This window comes from Abramis brama (assembly GCF_963993115.1).
Source record: "Abramis brama genome assembly, chromosome: 2".
Classification (NCBI taxonomy): domain Eukaryota; kingdom Metazoa; phylum Chordata; class Actinopteri; order Cypriniformes; family Leuciscidae; genus Abramis; species Abramis brama.
The window spans coordinates 12,447,667-12,473,614 of NC_139964.1; the positions used below are offsets into that span (position 1 = coordinate 12,447,667).

At 41.6% G+C, this 25,948-nt stretch overlaps 1 protein-coding gene across 2 annotated transcripts in view; it reads right to left on the minus strand.

Moving 5' to 3' along the window:
* LOC311077665 (polymeric immunoglobulin receptor-like) overlaps positions 1-25,795 on the minus strand; it is a 60,848-nt gene extending 35,053 nt beyond the window's left edge. For both annotated transcript variants that reach the window (XM_084106247.1, XM_084106246.1), the window contains exon 1: positions 25,535-25,795. The gene's annotated coding sequence lies outside the window, so the exon portion shown is untranslated. The remainder of the gene's footprint in view (positions 1-25,534) is intronic.
* Between the last annotated feature and the right edge of the window lie 153 nt (positions 25,796-25,948).

Consider the following 25,948-nt stretch of genomic DNA (forward strand, 5'->3'; position numbering starts at 1 on the left):
GTGCATAGGACGGACCTATCCGCGATCGCTCTCCATGGTTCTGACCAAAGAAGAGCGCTTTGGAATCTCCGTTACGCGTCATAGGCATCATACCTGGGCTGCGTTTCCCAATAACGTTTTCTCTTAGCGCGCTACGATGACTCTTAAGCTTAAGGTATAACTTAACTAAAGGTTAGCTACCACTAAAGGTATACCATTGCTAGGCGTCTTCAGGGCTATCATCCACTCGCGAGGCAGAGGCGCTGAGAGGCCGAGGCGCTGGCGCCCTCTAAGCAACGGCGCTGGTCGTGCTATAGCATCCTGGGGTGGCAGAGACAAAGATGTGCTAGGTGATGTGGATATCAGCTCTCTTCATCTCCTGGTTGCAGCGATGACTCTGAGACTGTACGTGCGCGTTTAAGGTAGCCTACCTAAACAACGACTGTTGCAACAGGGCCGAGGGCTGAGTTGGAAAATATGTGACGTCTTTATGTTTTTTTAATTTAATCAATGTGGATTATGAAAGTGAGCATGCAGTATGAGAAAGATATGATACATCATGAGATACGCAATATGTCTGGAGACATGGATTGGGTAAAACATGAGTTTTGTTTTGTAGAAAGTCTCTTTTTAAAAGATTTTCGTTTTGCATAAATTGTATCTTAATTTTGATCAATGTTTTATCAACCAATTGTCTGTATTTAATAAATAAGAAGCAAATATATAGCAGACAATGTAATAAGGCGCCAGCACTATCACTTGCATTGCACGTGAACTGGAGGGCGCCGAAACTCAGCTTGTGCCTCACAGATTTGAGAAATATAGGCTATCTATTATAGAAAGCTTGAAATGTCTACTTTTAAACGAAAATATTCAAAACCAAAAGAAATAGGCAACTCTCTGAATATGTAATCCATATTAAATGTGCATTTCTCTCTGGCGTTCATGAGTCCGCTTCGTCAACTTCATCTTTGCAGGGACACATAAAACACCAATTTATTAATAAATAATTAAATGTCTCCTGTGTTATACCCGAATAAATAATAATGAAAAAAGTTCAAAAGTCGGACTGTAAGCGTATGAGACTTACAGGAGAGCATGATTGCTATTCACATTATTAAAATGGCTGTAATCTGTTACCACAATAGTACTTGATCTGTTTAAAATGATTTCATTGGTATATGTCTGCTAATGTGTTAAATTAAAAATCAAAATTAAAATTTGTCTAAACCCGTCATTAATTTTTTTCTATTTTTGATCTGAGCACACAATCAGAAAATCGGAAAACAAGTCGTTATTCGTTTTTTTCATTTTAGTTCAGGAAATAAATCCTAATGGAAAAAGTCGGGGTTTTTTGGGTTTTAATTAAAAAAAAAAAAAACGATTGAACGAATGATACACGGGGCCCTATTTGTAAGCCGTTATTGTAAAATAAAAATAGGCTGATTAAAAAAACAAACAAAAAAAACGGACTTTCAAAATAATCCGGCGGGCCAGAAAATATTGCTGGCGGGCCAGTTTTGGCCCGCGGGCCGCCTGTTGCCGACCCTTGATCTAGGGCTAGCTAGGTCATAGGTCAAAAACTTCTGTCATACCACATGATCGATGGGTGGGAGGGTCAAAGGTTAATCCCTGACCCCTAGACCGGAAGTTCAACCTGTCAAAGGGTCAAAGTCATAAATCATTTTGACACAAGCTATAGTATACTTACTATTGTTTTCACCCATTCGACCACACCTTATTCAGCACCATATTGAGAAGTTACAAAAAGTAATTTAACAATCGTCAAGGGTCAAGAGCTCAACTAAAGTAAACGCTGATCACCATAATGGTAACGTCAAACGAAACAATCATTCATCAACATCTAAACCGCTGTTAATCTAAGGCTGTGGCTGAAGAAAGTTGTAGTTTATGTTCTTATTTCTCTCTCTTTCAGTGCTTGTTCACAGCAGGTGTTTGAATGATTTAGAGAATGTTTCAGGAACATCACACTAACCTTTAAATGACATTCTATTAACATTCAGGAAACAGGACATTTTTTATGTTCTTGGAATGTTACAAATCAAAGTTCCTAGAACGTTGAATTTTGAATAAAAATCAAGCTGAAAGAATGTATGAAGAACATCATACCTTCTAAAACATGTTCCTCTAACATTTTAGGCATTGTTTACTTTCCCAGAACCAACACTGAATATTTGGAGAACGTTTTTGTAACAAAACTCTGTTAGCTGGGTTTGTAGATGAGGAAACCAAATGCATGAACTTTTGACATCAGCATCATAGTGTTGATCACATGACTTTCAGTAAGCAATGGAGAGACGCTGAGGCACGTCATACTGAAGAGGAAGAGGAAGAGGAAGAGGAAATTAGTCCTGTCAGAGTAAAGCTTGAGGCCTTTTCACATGCCAAATATTTCAGCTCTAGTAATGGAAGTCCTGCCTTCTAAATAAAATATCCAAATTGGTAATCAAATCACTCTAGCTGCTGTTAGTATGGGATTATTTTTGTGCCTTTCAAATTGAACGTAACTTTTCAAGAAATTAATGAAAATATAAATTGAAACTTAATAAAATGTCTTTTATTAAGACTTTAAAAATAAATCGCAGGCAAAAAATTTCACTTTGATTTTAATACACTGCATGTTTACTAACTGTTTTCTCTTTTTTCCTTTTGTTGATCTGTACTTACAAATGCGCTTCCAGAGTTTTCATTTACGCTCATTTAAGTTTTCGTTTATGCTCCCTGAGTTTTCGTTCACCATTCTGGCACATAACTCTCGTTTCATTTAAGTTTTCGTTTATGCTCCCTGAGTTCTCTTACGAGAGGTTCTCTCGTATTGCGTAAGGAACTTACGCTACGGGAAAAGTCATCTTTTCTCGAGATACTGAAGCCAAAAATTATCCTAATTTTTCATATTTTGTCAACGCAGTGCAGCAGGCGGCACAGCAGAGCTAGAGCAGGCAATACTGCGTGCTCATTGGCTGCCGCGCGGCAACTGCTTAAGCCTACCAGTGAGCCCCGCGTGACGTCACACCCAATGAGGGCGCGCGCGCCCTCGCGCGTCACAGCCCGCCAGAAGGGGCGGCGTCAGAGCGTATATAAACAGGGCTCGGAGGCTTAACTCTCTGATTTCTGTCTCTTCAGCGAAGCTCTTCGCATCGCTGCACTCTGAGAGAAGCCGTCGCCGTCGAAACCAGCAACGAGCCAGCCTAGGACAGCCTGAGGAAGCCGGTCGAATCTTCGCCGCCTTCAGCCTGCCGTGCCAGCTCAGCTATCCGGCGATATATCCTTTCTCGCTTGCCTTGTGTGTGTTTTTCTTGCAGCACTCACTAAAAGAGCAAGGCGTTTGTTTCAAAATGCCTAGAGTTTCATGCGGTTCATGCCGCTCTCCGCTCAGCGACAGAGACCGCCACGTGATCTGCGCTCTCTGCCTGGGACGTGACCATGCAGCCGTTGCCTTGTCTACGGGCGGCTGCGTATTCTGCGAGGAACTGCCGATGTCGACCCTGCGACCCGCTCCAACTGTCTCCGGGCCGCGTAAGAAGAAACGCCGCTCGCAGAGACCACCGGAGCCGGAGATTCGAGTCAGGCCATCGCCGGAACACCTCCCGCGAGCCTCGCTCTCTCCCTCGCCTCCCCCACTTCCCGACGCGCAGCCGCCGGCTACAGCCCGCGATGCCGTCGCCTCTGACAATGAAGCGGAAGTGGACGCGCTTCTGGACAGCTGTTCTCTTCTGGCGTCAGACAGCGAAGAGTGGTCCGGTTCACTCCGCTCCGCCTCGTCTTCGAGAGTGTCTGGCAGGACCCATACCGGTGTGGACGCCGAGCTTCTCCGCCTCCTCACAACGGCAGTCGAGTGCTTAGGCCTCGAGTGGTCCCCGCCTGCGGTGCCTCCACCGAACAGGCTCGATGGATGCTTCCTGCCCAACCGCCGCCAGTCTACAGCCTCCAGACCAGCGCCTTTTCTGCCCGAGCTCCACGAGGAACTCTCCAAAGCGTGGAACGCTCCGGTTTCGGCCAGGCTCCGCTCTTCAGCCTCAGCTGCTCTCTCCCAGGTGGACAGAGCCGCGGAGAAGGGATACAACAACATCCCTCCGGTCGAACAGGCGGTCGCAGCTCACCTTTGCCCCCCATCCGCGAGATGGCGCTCAAAGTCTGCCCTCCCGTCCAAGGCCTGCAGGACTACTTCGGCGTTCGTCCACCGCGCCTTCTCGGCTAACGGACAGGCCGCTTCAGCCCTGCACACTATGGCGGTCCTTCAGGTCCTTCAGGCCGACCTCCTCCGCCAGCTGGACGAGAAGGGCCCCGACCAGACCACCTTGACCGACCTGCGCAGCGCGACAGATCTTTCTCTCCGCGCTACCAAGGTAGCTGCACAAGCTATCGGTCGCTCAATGGCCTCGCTCACCGTCACAGAGCGCCACCTGTGGCTGACGCTAGCCGATATGGGAGAATCAGAGCGGTCCGTCTTCCTTAACGCCCCGCTCTCCCCCACCGGCCTCTTCGGACCAGCAGTGAGTGGCCTCGTGGACCGGTTTACGGAGGTGCAGAAGGCATCACAGGCTATGAGCCTCTTCCTGCCTCGCCGCTCGAGCTCCGCTGCAGGCCGCTCTAGCACAGAGCCTCCTGCACGCAGTTCTAACCAGCGCACTTCCCGCCCTCCGACCACACAGCAGCGCCAGCGCGGCCGTCCTAGGTCCCGCTCATCCAGCCAGCGCAGGCCGCCGCCCCCGCGAGGGCCTCGGCCTCGAGTCTCGCTGAAGCCCGAGCCTGCGAAGTCCTCCTAGCACTCGTCGGGAGGAAAAGACGGGCGGGTCCCGCTGCGGCCGGACCGCCGTCAAAACTCATCTGTCATCCTCTGCCAGTCCCCTTAAAAAAGGCTACTGCAGTAGTGTTTTCAGCAGCCAACGAGCCAGTCTGTCGACTCACTCGCCTGCACTCAAACGCCGTTTTTACGGCGACCCAGATAAATCACAAGATGAGCATAATATCTGGCCGTTCGGCTCAGGCCGACAGTGTTATGAGTGTAATGAATATGCCCACAACCCAGTGTTCATTTCTACACACAAGCACAAAGACCCCTGTTTACCCCACAGAGCACACTCGCTTAAAGCGCGCTCTTGCCGCTCGAGTAATAAGTGTAGGAAATGTGCCCGCTCACGAGTGCTCACAACTACACACTGCTCGCTCTGTCTCACACATTCGTGGTTCAAATATCGCCACCGCCACCGGCCGTGTTTTAATAAAGAGTCCTGTGCCCGCTCCCCCGCGTTCACACTCTGTTGTAAACACTCACGCACGCTCTCCCGGCGCAGTTCGGCCGGTCACTGCTATCAGCGAGCCCCCGTCTCGCGGCACTGTCTCAGCGCGCAGTGCGCGCCCGCCACTGCAGATTCCTCGTCCCATGCTATGCGACGGACGGGACTCAGAGGCCATTCGACCCCTAGCTATGAGTGCGAATGCATGGAAGGCTATTCCGGGTGTGTCGACATGGGTGCTGGACACGGTAATACAGGGCTATTCGCTACAGTTCAGTCGTCGGCCTCCGCGCTTTATAGCCCGGACCGAAACGAAAGTGAACGCAGAAGCGGCCCATCTGCTGCATGCAGAGATAGCGAAGCTGCTGCGAAAAAAGGCGATAGAGAGAGTCCCCCCTTCTCTGACCGAGGCGGGCTTTTACAGCCGTTATTTCCTCGTGCCCAAGAAGGACGGCGGGCTCAGACCCATATTAGATCTGAGACATTTGAACAGAGCCCTCATGAGACGGCCGTTCAAAATGCTTACGACCAGGCAGATCCTCGCGCTAGTTCGCCCGAGGGACTGGTTTATATCTCTCGATCTAAAAGACGCGTATTTTCAAATCCAGATTATACCCCGTCACAGGCCATTCTTGAGATTCGCCTTCGACGGCCAGGTGTATCAATATACCGTTCTGCCGTTCGGCCTGTCCATAGCACCCCGCACATTTACGAAGTGCATGGACTCAGCTCTCGCTCCCCTGAGAAAACAGGGCATGCGAATCCTGAACTATCTGGACGATTGGCTCATTCTAGCGCAGTCGAAAGAGGAACTCATCTCTCACAAGATAGCGCTTCTCAGTCATCTGGAAAGCCTGGGTCTTTCGGTGAACTGGGACAAGAGCTCACTTATCCCCAGTCAGTTTATTTCCTTCCTGGGAATAGAACTGGACTCGGTGGCGATGACTGCCAGGCTGTCAGAACAGCGCGCGCGCTGTGTTCGACACCTCGCCGCATCCGTCCAGAAGGGCAGATACCTCCCTCTGAAACGCTTCCAAAGGCTGTTAGGCCATATGGCATCAGCCGCAGCGGTCCTACGGCTGGGTTTACTTCGTATGCGCCCGCTACAATGCTGGCTGAAATCGAAAGTACCCCGCGGAGCGTGGGTTTCGGGCAGCGTTCGAATCAGCGTGACTCAGGTCTGTGTCTCAGCCCTGCAGCCCTGGTTAGCGCCCGAATGGTACCGTCAGGGAGTGACAATGGGAGCCATCTCACACCGCAAAGTGGTCTCGACAGACGCGTCCAACATGGGTTGGGGAGCGCTTTACGAGGGCAGACCAATCTGCGGCCCCTGGTCGGGCCCAGAGCGGGACCTCCACATAAACTGTCTGGAGATGTTAGCGGTCGAGAAAGCTTTGAAGCATTTTCTCCCATACTTGCGGGGACACCACGTGTTAGTTCGCTCAGACAACATGTCAGTGGTGTCCTACGTGAACCGCCAGGGCGGACTCAGATCCAGAGCCCTGCGCGCTCTAACAGAACGCCTTCTGGTCTGGGCTCAGGGCTCGCTGCGCTCGCTGAGAGCCGCGCACGTGCCCGGGCACCTGAACGACGGCCCGGACAGACTGTCCAGGGACAATGTTCCCCCAGGGGAATGGGCGTTACACAGCCAGACGATACAGACGTTGTGGCTCCGCTTCGGCGAAGCGAAATTGGACCTTTTTGCCACAAGCGAGAACGCTCAGTGCAAAAGGTTATTTTCGAAGAGCAAGGACGCGCTGGCCCAGGCCTGGCCCAGGGTCCCGTTGTACGCTTTCCCCCCGATCTCTATGCTGCCTCAGGTATTAGCGAAGATCAGGGAAACGCGCTGCGCAGTGCTCCTCATAGCCCCGCACTGGGAGAACCAACCTTGGTTCCCGGAGCTGGTGAACATGTCAGACACAGCCCCGTGGCCGATCCCGGTGAGGAGAGACCTTCTCTCTCAAGCCCGAGGATCAATTCTGCATCCCCATCCAGAGCATTGGTCTCTGCATGCGTGGGTAATCAACGAATATTCGTTGATCTGCCAGAAGGGGTAGTTAACACGATCTCGCAGTCCAGAGCCCCCTCGACGAGGCGGCTCTATGCGTCTAAATGGTCAGTGTTTAATAAATGGTGTACAGGGAAGAGTTTGAACTCTCAGTCCTGTGAGGTTCCACAGGTTCTGAACTTCCTCCAAGAGCTCTTGGACGCGGGCAGGTCCCCCTCCACGCTCAAGGTGTATGTTGCGGCGATTGCTGCGTTCGCCAACTCGGCGCGCGGCCGCGCACTTGGAAGAAACGAACTCGTTACCCGTTTCCTGCGAGGCGCCAGGAGGCTGAACCCTCCGCGCCCGCCTTCGGTTCCGATATGGGATCTGTCTTTGGTCCTGGAGGCCCTTAAAGCTTTTCCCTTCGAGCCGCTAGACTCTGTGGGTCTCAAATACCTCACTTTCAAAACCGTTTTTCTGCTGGCCCTTGCCTCAGTAAAACGCGTGGGTGACTTACATGCGCTATCAGTTAGCGCGTCGTGTCTCGAGTTCGGACCTAACGACTCGTTAGTCATTCTCAAACCCAGACATGGCTATGTCCCTAAAGTGTTGGGTACTCCTTTCAGAGCACAGGTTATTTCCCTCTCAGCCCTGCCGCCGGCAGCCAACGAGGTCGATAATAATCTCCTTTGCCCTGTCAGGGCGTTAAGGCTTTATATTACGCGCTCTGCAGCCTTCAGGCTCTCAGAGCAGCTCTTTGTTTCGTTTGGTGGGCGCACCAAGGGTCTCGCCGCCTCGAAACAGACGTTATCCAGATGGATAGTGGATGCTATCGCGACAGCATATGCGTCCAAAAACCTGCAGTGCCCTCTGGGCATACGGGCTCATTCCACCAGAGGCGTTGCCTCATCGTGGGCATGGTCCAGTGGGATTTCCATTCATGACATTTGTACGGCAGCGGGCTGGGCCGCCCCGTCTACATTTGTTAGGTTTTATAACCTGGAAGTTCCCGCCCTGCAGGCTAAACTTCTCGCAGTCTAAAATCATGTTCATGCACTGCTCTTTCGCAGGCTGGATATTAGATTTGACTTTCCTGGTCGAGCCGCACTTTCAGGGAAAGCTCTTATATACAGACCGGCTGTGACGCTCTGTTTCTCCCTATGGGTGCTTATGTACATGTGTTGGCCCGCATTGCTGGCCACCTCTCTCCCCACTCTTCACTCCCCGGGCTCCCCCCCCTGGAGTTGTGTGTGGATGCATGGCGCGCACGGCGTTGACAAAGGGTTCCCGTAGCGTAAGTTCCTTACGCAATACGAGAGAACCTCTCGTAAGAGAACGATACTTGGTTACTCACGTAACCTCGGTTCTCTCTAGAGAGGGAACGAGTATTGCGTTCCCTGCCGTGCTTGCGCCCCGAGCTCATGTCGCTTCATTCGACAGAAACCAGAGAGTTAAGCCTCCGAGCCCTGTTTATATACGCTCTGACGCCGCCCCTTCTGGCGGGCTGTGACGCGCGAGGGCGCGCGCGCCCTCATTGGGCGTGACGTCACGCGGGGCTCACTGGTAGGCTTAAGCAGTTGCCGCGCGGCAGCCAATGAGCACGCAGTATTGCCTGCTCTAGCTCTGCTGTGCCGCCTGCTGCACTGCGTTGACAAAATATGAAAAATTAGGATAATTTTTGGCTTCAGTATCTCGAGAAAAGATGACTTTTCCCGTAGCGTAAGTTCCTTACGCAATACTCGTTCCCTCTCTAGAGAGAACCGAGGTTACGTGAGTAACCGAGTATCGTTTTCGTTCACCATTCTGGCACATAACTCTCGTGGGGGCGGGGCTAACAGTGGTGTGTTCTCATTGGCTACTGAGTTTTTGATTGACAGATTCTTGACCTGGAAGTGAAGACATCAGTGTTGTTTACATGTGAGCATCTGTAAGCGACTTCGTATTTCATTTTAGTGATATAAAGTTAGGAGTTTTGTCTTTTAATTTTATCTGTATTTATCTACTGCTACACTACATGGTTGAGATGAGTTCCTAGAAATAGCACAGACGAATAATATCATCATTATCATCAATCGTCATTATCAGGATAATGGAGATGCTGGAGACTTGCGGTAAGTCAGTCATTTGTTTTTGTTAAAAAGGTGGAGAGATATTTTAGAGCTCATTGAGAGCCCACAACATTATACAGCACTGTTGACTTTATTTAGCCCAATACACAACCTTATCTGCATACAATTACACAGTCTTTCTTCTATTAAATAATGTTTGCTTTTTCATAGGTACAAAACCTTAGAACATAAGTAGGTTCAGTAATTAATAATAGAATTCTTATCTTGTGTGGCATTTTTAATACCTTTTATCTAGTTTTGAAAATCCTTTTCAAACAGGCTAATCGATAAATTAATTAATTTGTTTAAAATGAATAGTTTAAGTCTTCAGTTTGTTATGTGCAGTTTGTATTGTTAGACTAGTATAATACTTCTCCTTTCTCATTTTGCAGGGAGTTGAGCAACTTTTCCATAAACAAAATGATGATGCTGACACAGAGGATGGAGTGGTGTATTGCCAGAGATTCACTGTCCCTATCAGACAGAAATCTTACTTTCTTCAGACACATGACACATCACTTTTCAATGACTGGGATCTTGATCTTCAGACGCCGGATATAATGCAAATATTTTAATTTATTTGGAGCACTAGTTAAAAAAAAAAAAAACAGTTCACAAGTACACAAGAGGTTGAACTTTATTCTTATAAGTCTACGCTGATATTGGATATTACCTCACCGACAGCATATTAATGTTAAGGGGATAGTCCACCCAAAAATAATAATTCTCTCATCTTTTACCCACCCTCACGCTATTCCAATGCATCTGACTTTCTTTCTTTAGATAAACACAAAGAGAATCCAGCTGTGAGTCCATACAGTAAGTAAGGGATAATGTAGAGCGAGGCGGTTGTTATAGCGAATACAACCCCGACAGGCTAATCAGGACCCTGACGCGAAGCAGAGGGGTCGGTCTTGAATCAGCCTGAAGGGGTTGTATTCGCTATAACAACCGCTTATTACATGGCTACCTACCAAATAAATCAATAATTTGACACAAAATATTGATTTAAAAAGGAGTTTATTGATTTAAAAACGTTTGTATTGCTTCCGCTAAAGAAAATAGTCCGTTCCTACGGTTAGAATCCTGCGTCCATAGCAACCCTCCATTTTTCATGGCAACGGTGTGTTATACTTAGCAGCGGTCTGTTATCGAGAAATAACAGACCGCATTCTACATTAGAATTCAACCAAGCCATGTAATAATGTAAATTAATGGGCATTTACAAGTTGACACTTTAAAAACCCCACACAGTGACTGTAATGGGTTATTAATACAATCCCAGTAGATGAATCAATGTCTTCGGAAGTAAAGCAATAGATAATAAAAATACTAATAAACTGTTTTAACCATCGCTTCTAACCAACTGTCATACGCACATGGGCTACAATCTACCTGTATATGGATTCATGGAGATGGAATATTTTTCTGAAAAATCTTTGTTTGTGTTAATGTGAAGAAAGAAAGTCATAGCCTATAGTACATCTGGAATGGCATGAAGGTGAGTAAAGAATGAGAGAATTTTCATTTTTTCGGTTGGACTTTAAGTGTATACTTCATTACAATATACCCAGGCACTGCTTTGTTACATTTACTATAACAAGAACTGTTCAAATGATCATTGCATAATATAAAAATCTATATGAATTTTACACAAATTTAGTATATTATGTACTTGTGCATTTTTAGTACTATATGTGTATTATGAGAATACTGAGGTTGGACTGTCACAACATCCAAGACTTTCACTTTCATACTTAAAGTGACAATAAAGAATATAATGAAATATCCTTGAAGGTCTGTACCATCTGAAAGCAAGACACCATCTGGTTGCAATTTTCATATTGTTTGAATTCTTCAGAATTAAGTGATCATTTATTGTGATGGTGTAAGTACATGTGCTAACAATGGGTAGCTGGGTAGCCAGGATTGCTAACTTTGATTAGCAGGTTAGAGTGAGACTTTCTTGATGGCTGAAAATATCCCACACATGTATATGACACTAGTATTCTCTTCAAATTGTTATATAACAATCTAATCAAAGCCTACAATGCATAAAACAAATAACATTTAACATTATCAGGAACAAACAAATATTATCTGAAAGCATTGGACATTATTCGTTATTATACAGTATTTTAATGTACTACAATTATACCTCTAGACATTCATTCTCTCTCGCGCAGACAAATACTGCTCCTGAAAAACATATGCTGACATAGTAGCAGTAGAAGATATATACAGATACAATTAAAAAACAAGACTCCTAACTTTATATCACTAAAATGAAATAGGAAGCCGCTTACAGACGCTCACATGTAAACACAACACTTACGTCTTCACTTCTAGGTCAAGAATCTGTCAATCAAAAACTCAGTAGCCAATGAGAACACACCACTGTTAGCCCCGCCCCCACAAGAGTTATGTGCCTGAATGGCGAACGAAAACTCAGGGGACATTTTTTAAGTTTCAATTTATATTTTCATTCATTTCTTGAAAAGTTACGTTAAATTTTAAAGGCACAAAAATGATCCTATACTGTTAGAAGCTCAGATTTCCATAGAAACAGTTCTGAGATGCGCGTTCAAGACTGCACAGGCTAATTGTGTGGACAAACCTGAAATGCTGATTTGAAATATGTTATATATACCTGTAAATATATACAGGTGGAGCTGGGAAAGGAGGGTGTCTGAAAGCGCTGCAAGAAAATGCTGACCAGTATTTTAAGGTTGAGCCGCGAGCTCATTGGCTTGATAAAGCAGGAACCAATCAGCTGTCCCCTATAGAGAATGATGTGATTGCTAGAAGATTGAGTTAAAGACCTATAGGCCTAGAGTTTTATGACAGAACTTTGCATTTATAAGTATAATTTTGTTTCAAATTCAGTTTTGTGTAATATGTTAAAGGAGAACTCCGGTCAATTTTAACATTGAGCTCATTTTTTTGTACATTTGGAGTGCTGTCAATACAGAGAACAACGACAAAAATTGGTGTTGCCTACACCGAGTTATTCTATTTTTAAAATTTGCACCCTGTTGACTTCAATGGGGCAATGTTTAAACCTGCTTTTAGCCTCTTTACATCCTTGAAGTGTCATTACAAGTGCACAGCCAATGTGAGTGATTCCTTCAGAGTGAACATGGGTGAATCTGACTGCAGTAGATGTGAAAGATATGAAAAAAAATGATAATAATTCAGCCAGCGCTCATACCTGTATTTACATCCTGTTTTCGGTCGAAGTACATAGTAATCGATTGTCGAGTTCACGCGCGTGATCATATGTACTAAACCTATGCGCGTGAACTCGACAATCGATTACTATGGACTTCGACCGAAAACAGGATGTAAATACAGGTATGAGCGCTGGCTGAATTATTATCATTTTTATTCATATCTTTCACATCTACTGCAGTCAGATTGACCCGTGTTCACTCTGAAGGAATCACTCACATGACCTGTGCATAAAATAACGCGGTGTAGGCAACACCGATTTTTGTCGTTGTTCTCTGTATTGACAGCACTCCAAATGTACAAAAAAATGAGCTCAATGTTAAAATTGACCTGAGTTCTCCTTTAAATATGAATTTTCTGATCATACATGGAGGGTGAACCAACTCCAGGGTAAGGCTAAGGGAATGCACTTTCAATTTAAAAACCCATATCAATAGATTTCCTAGAATTTTTGTAATTTTTGTTATTAAAGCGTCTACGTTCACAAACCACTGTTAATTTGACCAGAAAAGCATGCATGTTGTATTAGGCAAAGTTCCCTTTATAACACTATAAAGCTGTCACATCTCAGTTCATCATGATCTCACAGAGTTCAATTTAATTCATATTCATTTGTATAGCGCTTTTCACAGTACTTATCGGTTCAAAGCAGCTTCACACAAAATGCATGCATCTACCAAGTTCCCTTATAATCAATGAAGCTGACCGCACAATGGATCTATTATCTACAAAACTGTTTGTTATAATGAGAGGATTTGTGAAGAACTCAGAGTTTTGTTCAGTGTTGAGTTAAACACCTGTGATTGGCCATTGCCAGAGGTGGAAAGTCCAGGGGTCAGAAAGTAAAAGTCCTGCCATATTTTTATTCCACCCATGAACTCACACAGCAAAAACTCCAGTTTTAAATGAACTCTCCTGGGAGTTTATTTGGCTCCAGACTCAAGAGTGTTAAAGTTAATGAGATAATTAAGTGATTGATTGAGTGATGATTGACCATTATTGAAGACACCTGATGTTAACAAGCAGAATCACTGAAGGAGAAAAATCACAATTTTAGTTACCATTATGGATATCGTGTTTGATTTAGTTGGGCAGTTGACCTTTAAATGTTTAACTTTAGATTTTGTTTGGCTGCTGTATCTGAGTTATAACAGTCAGATGAACAAAGAGAAAAGGTGAACAGGTGTTGGTTATATTTTAACATAATCATCATTTAACCTGAATCACTGAACTCATTTAGAGTCTAATCTCTGACTTAAATGTATATTGGTCATAACAGCATCACAGTGATTCTACAGAATAATATCCAGATTTGTCATTATAATCCAAATGATTTCTTAAAAGTTGTTCTGATATAAAAAAAAAATCTTTCTTTAAGGCACACACAGACATCAAGAATCAGTGTATGAATCTCAACAATGGTGACAAAAAGAATATTCAATTAGGGAAAGGAAATTAGTAAGACAATTCAGATCATAATTTATTCATACCGCAATGCATGATGGGAGCCATGAATGAGTTTTGATTGGTGGTACCCAGAATGCACTGCAACATGCTTTATTATTGTCACCATTGTTGAGAATCACAGGCTGATTCTTGGTGTCAGTGTGTCCAAAAAAAAAAAAAAAACTTTTCAAAGTGTTTTGATCAGGACAACTTTAAAGAAATCTTTTGGATTATTTTGAAAATGCTGATTATATTGATAAGAGTATACGGTAGAATCATAGACTGTAATCAGCAAGGTAAACCTAACTCTCTGAATGAGCTTTGTGATTCAAGTCAAAAGATGATTATGTCGAAACACAACCAAAATGACCTGACCAGCTTTTCTCTTTGTTCATCTGAGAGTTATAACACTGATAGAACAGCCAAACAAAATCTAACGATATTAGTTTAAGGTTCAAGAGCCCAACTAAAGCCAACACTGATCACCATAATGGCAACTTAAAAAAAGAGATTTTCTCCTTTGGTGATTCTGCTTGTTAACATCAGGTGTCTTCAATAATGCTCAATCATCACTCAATCAATCACTAAATTATCTCATTAACTTTAACACTCTTGAGTCTGGAGCCAAATAAACTCCCAGGAGAGTTCATTTAAAACTGGAGTTTTTGCTGTGTGAGTTCATGGGTGGAATAAATATATGGCAGGACTTTTACTTTCTGACCCCTGGACTTTCCACCTCTGGCCATTGCGTTCAAGAAATCAACAGATGTTTGTGATTGGCTACAATGTTCAACTCTGCAAAAATACGTTGTAAATAGAAACCTTTGGTGCTCTCCACAACACAAACAGAGAAACGAACTGGATTGTTTGCCCAAAAAACAGAGAAAACTGATAACTTAAGTGTGTGATTGTTCTTGTGTTTCGGGTGTTTGGTTGCGAATGTGACTCGAGGGAGCTGAGCTTTCTGGATTGCTCACCCGTCATCATCTCTCTTGCTCTCTTTCCCTCTCGTTTCCTCCTGTTGTATAGAGGTGGACAAAGTACACAACTTCCTTACTTAAGTGAAAGTACAGACTACTGGTCAAATATTACTCTATTGCAAGTAAAAGTTGTAAAGATCGATTTTTACTTAACCCTTTCATGCATGAATTATGATAACCTCAGTCAGGATTTTTTTCCTATGTGTTTTTATTGCTCTTAGGGCATGAAAAACAAGAATTGATTTTTATTTTATTTTTTTACAAATTTTTCAAAGAGATCTTCAGATGTCCACTTGAGTGGACAGCATGCGGTTGGTTTAAACTTAAGATATACTATATTAAATATAAGACAATAATCAAACAGATAAAGTATGTGAATTTAACAAACTAATCAATATAATTATATCAAATCATGTGAAAACTATAAAATATATACAAAAAATATAAATGCAAAATATTGCAAAGGCTTCATACAACTTCATACAAGTTGCACTTCGCGTATCTTTGATATCAGAACATGAGGACGTGATTCCATCAGAATTTTCTACAGCCTGTCAGCTACAACTGTGGAAACCACTCAGATGCTCCTCCAGTGCACCAGAGTATGGAGATTTACCCTTATTAGCTGATAATTCTGATTATGTTCAAGATGGACATGCACATTCCTATCATAGCCCTCCTCTGACAAAACCTAGCGATACGTTTTTTCAATCTCATCTGAAATGATCAGTGTTGGATGTAATGCATTACAAGTAACATGCATAACGCATTCAGATTACTTTTTGATGTTACATGTAAAGTAATTTGTTACAAGTAACATGCATTACCTAATCAGATTACTTTTTGATCTAACAAGTAATTAACTACAAGTAATGTGCATTACCTAATCAGATTACTTTTTGATGTTATGAGTAAGGAAACGCATTACAAGTAATGCCTAGTTTACGCTACAGGATTTTAAGCCCGATTTAAGCCCGATTTGCAAGTTAACGAGCTCGCCGACAGGTCGGGCTGTAATCGCGTGCAAATCTGCGGGTGATCCGCGCTCGCCAATCTTTAAGTGTGAAATACTTAATGACGCATCAAAAACCCTCGCTGACACATCGCCGACGCGTCGCCGACGCCAGAAAAATATCTAGCATGCCAAATATCTGGAATTGTCGGCCGACTCGATAGCCTGTGGTGTCACGTCGCGACGAGCAACAGCCAATGATCATCTTGTTATGACATTACAAAAGCCCTTTGTATTTGTAACCATCGTTGCCAAACCACAACAGGCAGCTGCTTTTTCATTATAATGTTTTACTCACTTCCAACTCTCTCTGACAGACAATCCCTGCTGCCCGCGTGTGCTTATCCATCCGTTATGGGGTGTGCCGGTTTCAGAATTGGTGTGACGGTTATGACGTGAGTCAAATGACAAAACTAATCGGTTATTATATAGCCTATTTGCTTTTTATGTTTTAAATACATGCAATTGGTTGATGAAACATTTATTAAAATTAAGATACAATTTTTACAAAACGAAATTCGCTTTAAATAAATGCTTTCTACAAAGCAAAACTTAATGAAGTGGTAAAAATCATGTCTCACGATTTACAAAACAAAACTTCATTAAGTGGAAAAAACCCAATATATTGCGCATCTTATGATCCTATCTTTTATTATAATTGTATATTATATAATACAATTATATGTATATATACACATTGTATATTCTTTTATCAAACATGTTTGGGGCCAGTTAAGGGGTAATTGAACTGCACGATCAGTTATTGGTAATGATACGTTGTTTATTATTGCAAATGTTTATTGCTAATGTTTATTATTGGAAATGCTTTTGTTTAATAAATCTCATAATGATGGCACATCACTATATCATAGTCATAGCTTTTATTTCTATCTCAAATGATTGGTGGTCGGTCAGGGGGTACTTTGCAAAGAATCAAATACAGTTGGAAACGTAGACCAATAATAACACAGACTGCCAACAATTGTTTTTAATTAGTATTTAAACATTCTCCATAATAGAAAAGATAGAAATTTGTAAAAAAATATTTTAATAACACATTTTTTTGCGGTTATAGAGTTCTAATGACGGTGTTCAACTATATCTATACCACCAATTTTACCCCGCCGTCCATTCGCCATTGGAATGCGCCAAGACTTGTTGTCAGCTCCTGTAGTGTGTAACCCCCTGTTGCAGAAGAGTTACGTAGTGTCACATAGTGTGAACACCACAACGATTTCAAGACTCCAGAGCAAGTCATGTAGTGTGAACAGCACAGCGATCTGCCGACGTTTAAAGTTGTGTAGTGTGAACTAGGCATAACATGCATTACGTAATAAGATTACTTTTTGATGTTATGAGTAAGGAAATGCATTATAAGTAACGTGCATTACGTAATCAGATTACTTTTTGATGTTATGAGTAAAAAAACGCATTACAAGTAACATGCATTACGAAATCAGATTACTTTTTGATCTAACAAGTAAAGTAATGCATTGCAAGTGTCATACATTATGTAATCACATGACTTTTTTCGATGTCAATGAAAATTACATTCTAATAATACAAGTACATTTATTTACAGTAAAAAAAGTCACTGCAGATTAAGTTTTTAAGTTTTAAATTTCAAAAACAATAATCACATTATAATTATGAATTGTAGCTTAAATATAGCCATTGATGCATGACGTCCACTACAGTGGACATGTGATTAATCAGAGTTTTCTCTCAATCTAAAATCAAAACTTGGAAAATGTTACTGTGATATGACTCATTAGATATTGCTTGATGCTGCAATATTTTTTTTTACCTACAAGAGTCTCCTAGGATAGAAGGAATGGGTGGATATTCCGGAGCAACTTGGCATGTCTGACTGACCCTTGGCCATCTTGGTTTGGAGGGGTTAAAAATCGAAACACAAAGGCTTGCCACTTGGTTGCAATTTATAGGATGATGCACCAGGGTCCAATGAAGAGGCTGATGTGCAACTTTGCCATAAAAACCCGTGCAAATTCAAGAAAATGCTTTTTTAATAGCTGTCCACTACTACAGTGGACAGCTATTAAAAAAGCATTTTCTTGAATTTGAAGACACTACGACCACTATGCGTGAAAGGGTTAAGTAATAGAACATAAGTACTTGTTTTTTAAAAGTACTTGAGTATCAAAAGTAAAAAGTAAATGTCAATGCAGAAAAAAAGGAATCACCGGTGCAGCACAGATGTCTTCTTATTAATTTATTTATTTAAGGTGCATAACAATGACTAACGTTTCGATATAAAGTTACATCTTCATCACAGTCCTTGGAGTGAATGGGCTGTGAAGTCATTAATAAGGATTATCAACAGGTGTGATTATGCGTAAAGTGGGCGTTGGCCACCCAGAAAATACACCCATCTAAAACCAAGGTGCCACACTCACAAATCAGTCATTAAAGGGCAAGTGCCCACACACAGGTCAAAAAATGTAAGTAACAAGCATAAAATGTTCACAATACAATGGGAATAAAAGTATATTCATCTTACATACTGTATTTTAATATGCTTAAGTGTTTAGAGAAAGCATGTTAAGCTAAATTCTTCATTTAGACCTAGAGGTTCTAGTGTTAATTGTATGTAGGGTTAGGGTTAGTTTTTTTTTTTTTTTTTGCTTTGTTTTGTTTTGTCCTGCCCTGGTTGCACCGGATTGTTGTGGATTGCAGAAGTGCAGAGAATCTTCTCTTTCATTTAAATGTCAATGTATTGTTTTATTATTGTTGCATTGTTACAGTACTGTTTGTCTCTGAAACAACCTAGTGAATACACTGACCCGTTTGGGTAACACTTTATTTTACGGTGCCCTTGATACAGCGTAATTACTTAATTAATTACTTAGTAATAGACGATGTAATAACATGTAACAAAATGTACTTAACATGTAACTAAGTTATGGAACAGCCTGTACTTACAGATTGTAATTACACACATGTAATAGGCAGCTACTGTTACACATGTGTAACAAGCCGAGTTGGATAAGGTTTATAGATACACATGAAGTACACTTAAGTACATTCTTGATACACTTTATTTTACGTAGCTTATACCTGTGTAATATTATGTAATTACAATGTAATTAGGAAACTACTGCATGCATTTAAGCTGTGAACTAGTGAGTTAAATCAAACAAAGGCAGAGATGGATAAGGTATGTATACACAAAGTACACTTAAGTACATTCTTGATACACTTTATTTTACGTAGCTTATACCTGTGTAATATTATGTAATTGCAATGTAATTAGGAAACTACTGCATGCATTTAAGCTGTGAACTAGTGAGTTAAATCAAAGTAAGGCAGAGATGGATAAGGTATGTATACACAAAGTACACTTAAAGCAGCACTCAGTAGCTTCGGGATTTCTTCGCCGTATTCTCGCTTTTTGCTCGCAGATTTCTCCCCCCACAGCTTCGGAATAGATATTTGACAACACTGTTTTAAAAAACTCGTTGGTGATTCTCAGACACCAGAGGCTATAGATCAACGACATCAAAGCAGATGGGACATTCTTTAAAACGTCTTCTTCATTCGGGTTCGAACAGCGTGAGGGAGCGCAATAATGACCTCATATTAGCAGATTTCTTTTGGCCGTAAAGCAATTGTTTACATCGCGAGACATGATATCACGCGAGACTTCCTGACGCGGCGGCCCGCCGGCTCAAAGTTGCAAGTGCGTATTTTCCGCTCACGGGCACCAGGGGGGTGCGAAACGACCACCATTCAACCCGAAATAAGTAATATAACCATTCCAATGACTCCGAAACTGTTCAGTTAAGGTAAAAAAAGTTACTTAGTTCACCTTTAAGTACATTCTTAATACACTTTATTTTACGTAGCTCATCCCTGTGTAATATTATGTAATGACAATGTAATTAGGAAACTACTGCATGCATTTAAGCTGTGAACTAGTGAGTTAAATCAAACTAAGGCAGAGATGGATAAGGTATGTATACACAAAGTACACTTAAGTACATTCTTGATACACTTTATTTTACCTAGCTCATTCCTGTGTAATATTATGTAATTACAATGTAATTAGGAAACTACTGCATGCATTTAAGCTGTGAACTAGTGAGTTAAATCAAAGTAAGGCAGAGATGGATAAGGTATGTATACACAAAGTACACTTAAGTACATTCTTGATACACTTTATTTTACGTAGCTCATCCCTGTGTAATATTATGTAATTACAATGTAATTAGGAAACTACTGCATGCATTTAAGCTGTGAACTAGTGAGTTAAATCAAAGTAAGGCAGAGATGGATAAGGTATGTATACACAAAGTACACTTAAGTACATTCTTAATACACTTTATTTTACGTAGCTTATACCTGTGTAATTTTCTGTAATTTTAATGTAATTAGGAAGCTAATGCATGTATTTAAGCTATGAACTAGTGGGTTAATTCAGATGGATAACATATGTCAACGCTATCTCACGACCAATTCGTACGAATTCGAACGAGTGATAAAAAGTTGGCTAATTCATACGAATTTGTACGACCTCACTCGAACAAATTTGTAAGATTTGTCTAAACCCACGTGATGGGTAGGTTTAGGGGCGGGGTCAGGGGTAGGTCATTCGTATGAATTCATACGAATTGGGCAATTCGTAAAATATGTACGATTTAGCAAAAATGATTTAGCTGCCGTGAGATCAGGCTGCATATGTAGATAGACAGGAAGTGCACTTAAGTACAATCTTGATACACTTTATTTTATGTTACATACAAGTAATGCTACAGAACATACACATTTACCATGTGTAACTGCAGACCTCAGTAGCCTAACATATTTAAGTACTTGTTGTTACATTGTGTTATACTAAGTACTTTCTTACATAATTACAGTGTACCAAGTCCGTAACACGTATGTAACAGACTCGGCTTGTTACACATGTGTAACAGTAGCTGCCTATTACATGTGCGTAATTACAATCTGTAAGTACAGGCTGTTCCATAACTTAGTTACATGTTAAGTACATTTTGTTACATGTTATTACAAAGTCTATTACTAAGTAATTAATTAAGTAATTACTCTGTATCAAGGGCACCGTAAAATAAAGTGTTACCCCAGTTGGTAGTATCTGTGGAATTAAGAGCTTTTAGAATGTTACAAAACCTATACAAATTAAACAACTGAATTGATAAAGAAGACAGCCATAATCATCTTAATTTTTTTTATTTAACACTCCTACCACCCCCATAAAAGAAGTACACACGTTCCTGCGCATTCCTGCACATTTGAATCAAGTGGTCTGTAAATACAGACTGATCAGAAAAAACAAAAACAAACCAAAAAAAAAAACAAACAAAACAGCTAAACAACTATAGCTGTATAACTGTCCAACAGCAATACTGCTTTAACAAACAGCAAAACAGAAATACTTATTTGCCATCAAAACAAAACTTTCAAAAAATGAGTTGTGACAACGATACTGTCTCTCACAGATCACTAGTAGAGAGAAATCGTACTAATCGCCGAAACTTCACGACACGTGACCCTACAAGAGTGATTACTGATAGGCTGTCTGTCACCTGCAAAAATCCAATCACGTTTTAGAGGCAAAAAAATGACTACTATTTTCTACTCGAGGACCTTGACAGAAATGTAGTGAAGTAAAAAGTAGGATATTTGACTTTCAAATGAAGTGAAGTTAAAGTATCAGGTTTCTGAGAAAAAATAATACTCAAGTAAAGTACAGATAAGTGTACTTAAGGACAGTACTCAAGTAAATGTACTTCGTTACTGTCTACCTCTTCAGTTATATCCCATTCGGACCCTGCATCCATTACAATGGACATCACATGTCAGCCCTTTTTTTTTTTTTTTACTTCTGGAGCATTTCACCTGGGGCACGTTCAAGTTCAAAACGGTGCGCAATGTTTTGCTACGGTTTCCGGGTTAAACGTCATGTTTCCTGGAAACGGCGTGCACCGGTGTGCAACGGGGTTTGAGATACGTTTTCTCTTGTTTGGTGGGTGTGTCCGACTGCAGTCCAATCAGCAGCAACATGTATATAAAGCACGCGGTATTAAAGTGAACTCGCACAATGGGTTCAAGGAAAGTAATTTACAAATGTGTTCGATGCAGCTCGGTATACACAACAACTGAGGATATTAGAAGACATGTTTGTCGTAAGTTTTATTGTAAAAATATAGGATATCAACATAATGATGTAGTTGTTTATATTTTTAGCTTCATTGCAAGTGTATGATATTTGGTATAGAAATAAACAATGGTAATTAAGTGCTTTTCCTAAAAATGAGAAAGAAAATACAGGGTATTAAAACAGTATGAACTACAAATAAAGTCAGTATGTGAGGCTAAATAGATGTGTTTTAGTCTGAATTAGGTAAGATGTGTGCTTCCATTTCAGTTTCAGCAATCCCTTCACTCGATTGGGTTGTTCTCTTTTGTTCTGGGCGGCAAGTGCAGTAACTGTAACATCGGGCATATTTTGTAGTAATAAACACATATTTATACCGACTTCATCAGGCTCCGAAAATTCTTCACAAAGAACACAAAGAATGGCCTTCTCAGCTGCCATAGTTGCAACTCTTGTGTCATCAGAACAGTGTGTTCAACGCATCACCGTTTCTGTTTAAAAAACGTTGTGCAACGTTTTGTCGGGGCTGAACGCAGCCATAGTTTAAAGCCTGCAGTCCATGAGATTGGATGTTTGTCATCCAATCAAATGGCAGTAAAGCTCTGCATGTGGTAATCTTTTTTTTTTTTTTTTTTTTAAACACTACATTGAAGAGAAGCATGGCAGCACTTCACTCCAAACACAGAAGTAAGCAGCATTTTCATTTTCTGGTTTTATTAAAAAAATTTGATATGTTTCCCAGTATATCATAGTTTGTATGTAAAATAGAAGGATTGAACTTAATTAAAGTTAAAAATCGATTGTAGAATTGCAAGTTTTAAATCAGGATTTTTTCAAATGTGTCTGTCCATTAGAATGTACAGTGGGTTCAAACGTCTGTTACTGAAATCACATGTCCAGTAATGCTGATTGAAATTTCTTATATAAAAAAAATCTGTATCACAGTACTAATACATTTTTGAAACTATTTAATATGCAGAATATACAGTTCTTGAATTGCTTGAACATACAGCTGATGGAAATATCTCAGATGTTGACTTTATGTGGAGTGATGAGGAAGATGGAAATGCAGTTGGAAATGCAGATGATGCTAGATCTTCAACAATTGGTGAGTGTAGAATGAAAATTATGGATAGTTAGTTAAGACGTGTTCATACAATTAGATGTCCCTACATGTATTGAATATTGTTTTATTTGATATAGAGTTTTATTTATTTCCTGTGAAAATACATTACAATATAAAACTTGTATGAAGTTTTTGGTAATAATTTCAGGTGAGGACAGAGATGAGCCACCACCAGTAGTAGGGGAAGAAATTGAGATTGAGGCAGAGGAAAGTCAGGATCAAGAAGACAGAGCATGAGCATGAGGCAGATGTAGAACCAGTACTTGGTGATTATCCTTTTACAAATATCACAAAAAAGTGTGATATTTAGTGGCGTCGTCACACCCGCTTTAACACAGTAGAAACGACGTGGGAAAGTCCCACCACTGACCCCCCTGAGCCACTAACACCATACGGCTACTTCAAGCAGTACGTTCCAAGTCAGATGTTTGTGGGAGTTCTTGGTCTTCCAAGGGTGAGAATGTACTGGTCTTCCAGTATCAATATTTTAAATTTCAAGGAAACCATGTCTCGGGATCGTTTTTTTTTTCAACTCTGCTCCAACCTGCATGTTGTGAACAACCATGAGAGGCCTCCTGGAGACACTGATGTTTTCTTCAAGGTCAGACCAATCTATGAGTACATAAGGAAACGCTGTCTGCAGCTACAACTGGAGGAAGATCTCTGTATTGATGAGCAGATTGTGCCTTTCAGAGGAAAACTCTCTGTGCTCCAGTATATCAAAGGGAAACCTACACCATGGGGAGTGAAGTGTATTTCCTCTGTGGCAAAAGTGGGCTTGCTTATGATTTCCTCATCTATCAAGGTGCCACGACAGAGCTTTCTGAGAAAAGCAAAAAATGTCTAGGGCATGGAGCTTCTGTTGTCTTCCACCTGTGCCAGAGAATCCAGGCTCCCAACCACAAGCTCTTTTTCGACAACTACTTCACCACCTACAATGTCCTTGAAGTTCTTGCAGAAAAGAAAATCCATGTTGCTGGAACAGCAAGGCTTTGCCGCTTTGCAAATCCGCCACTGAAGACAGACAAGGAAATGTCTAAGAAAACACGGGGAAACCATGATGAAGTTATAAGTAGGGATGGAAAAGTTTTTCTAGTGACGTGGTTTGATAACCGCTCTGTTATGCTGGCCTCCAACTTTGTTGGTGTTGGAGATGAAAACGAAGTTGAGAGGTGGGATAAGAAAGAGAGGCAGTTTGTGAAGGTCAAGCATCCAGAGGTTGTGAAGAAATACAACAAGGTCATGGGAGGGGTGGGCCTTTACAAGATTGATATCAAGAAAATCATGGATCTCCTTGAATTCAAAATGAATGTGGCCGAAGTGCTTGTGCGTTCTGGGAAGCCACAGGGTTAAAAAAAACGAGGGAGGCCAAGCAATTCTAACGCAGCCAGTACCTCTCAAACTCCACATAATGAAGCTGGACAAAAGAGAGGGGCAAGAGAATGGCGGCCAGTTCTTGAAGTCCAGAAAGATATGGTGGACCACCTGCCAAATTATGATGCAAAAAAAAGAAGTAAAAAGATGCAAATTGGAAGGCTGTTCTGGGAAAACACACGTCTTCTGTGATAAGTGCAAGGTATACTACTGCTTTGTGTCACAGATAAATTGTTTCAAAGATGCACACAGGAAATGACTCTAACGTGACTTGATTGATTCCTAGGTTCATTTTGTTATGAATAAACAAATGTGCAATCTGTAAAACAAAAACCTCAAAATTAAAGTTGAAATGTTATACTGTTCAAGTTTTTGACCTTGAGAAGAAGCTTAAAGTATAAACCAACAATTTGTATGTTTATTATTGTATTTCATAATGGTACATTTTTGTGAAGTAGCCTACCCCTGTTTTGACCTGACATCCATTGAAATGGACAAAAAAAAAAAAAAAAAAAAATTTAGAGAGTATTGAAATTTGTAATATTTGTATTTGGTCTCATTTATAGAAGCCTCATGAGCTGGGAAAATGTACTTTAATATTTTTCAGAAACTTGAAACATAATTCAGGTCTGAAGGGGATATTCTTGGTTTCCATGGTAACACAGACATCCTGTGCTGAAACAATAAGTGGATATTTCACTTCCTGTTATCCCAGCAGGACTCACACACACTCTCCCAAACACACACACACACACACACTCACATAAACTCTCACTCTCACATGCACACACACTCTCAAACACACGCGCACACACGCACACACGCACACACACACACACACACTGTATATATAGTCTCTATTAGCAAAGGAAGCTATAGAACAGGTGTACTCACCCGAAAGAGAATCTGGGTTTACAGCTGTTACTTCATTGTTCCGAAAAAGGATGTTGGGTTGCGTCCTATATTAGACCTTCGTCAGTTTAATCGTACAGTCAAGAGGCTCAAGTTCAAAATACTGACATTGAAGCAGATTGTACTTCAAATCAGATCCGAGGACTGGTTTGTCACAATAGATCTAGCATACTCCCATGTCTCCATCCTCCCTTAGCACAGGAAGTTCCTGAGGTTTTCTTTCAGGGGTATTCGGTCTAGCTCTATCAGCTGGCACGTTCACGAAATGCGTAGATGCAGCTCTGGCCACGATCAGGCTGCAGGGCATACGCATTCTGAACTACATAGAATACTGGCTGATTCTAGCAGAGTCGGAGCAGATGGTGGCTCAGCATCGAAATGTCGTCCTTGCGCACA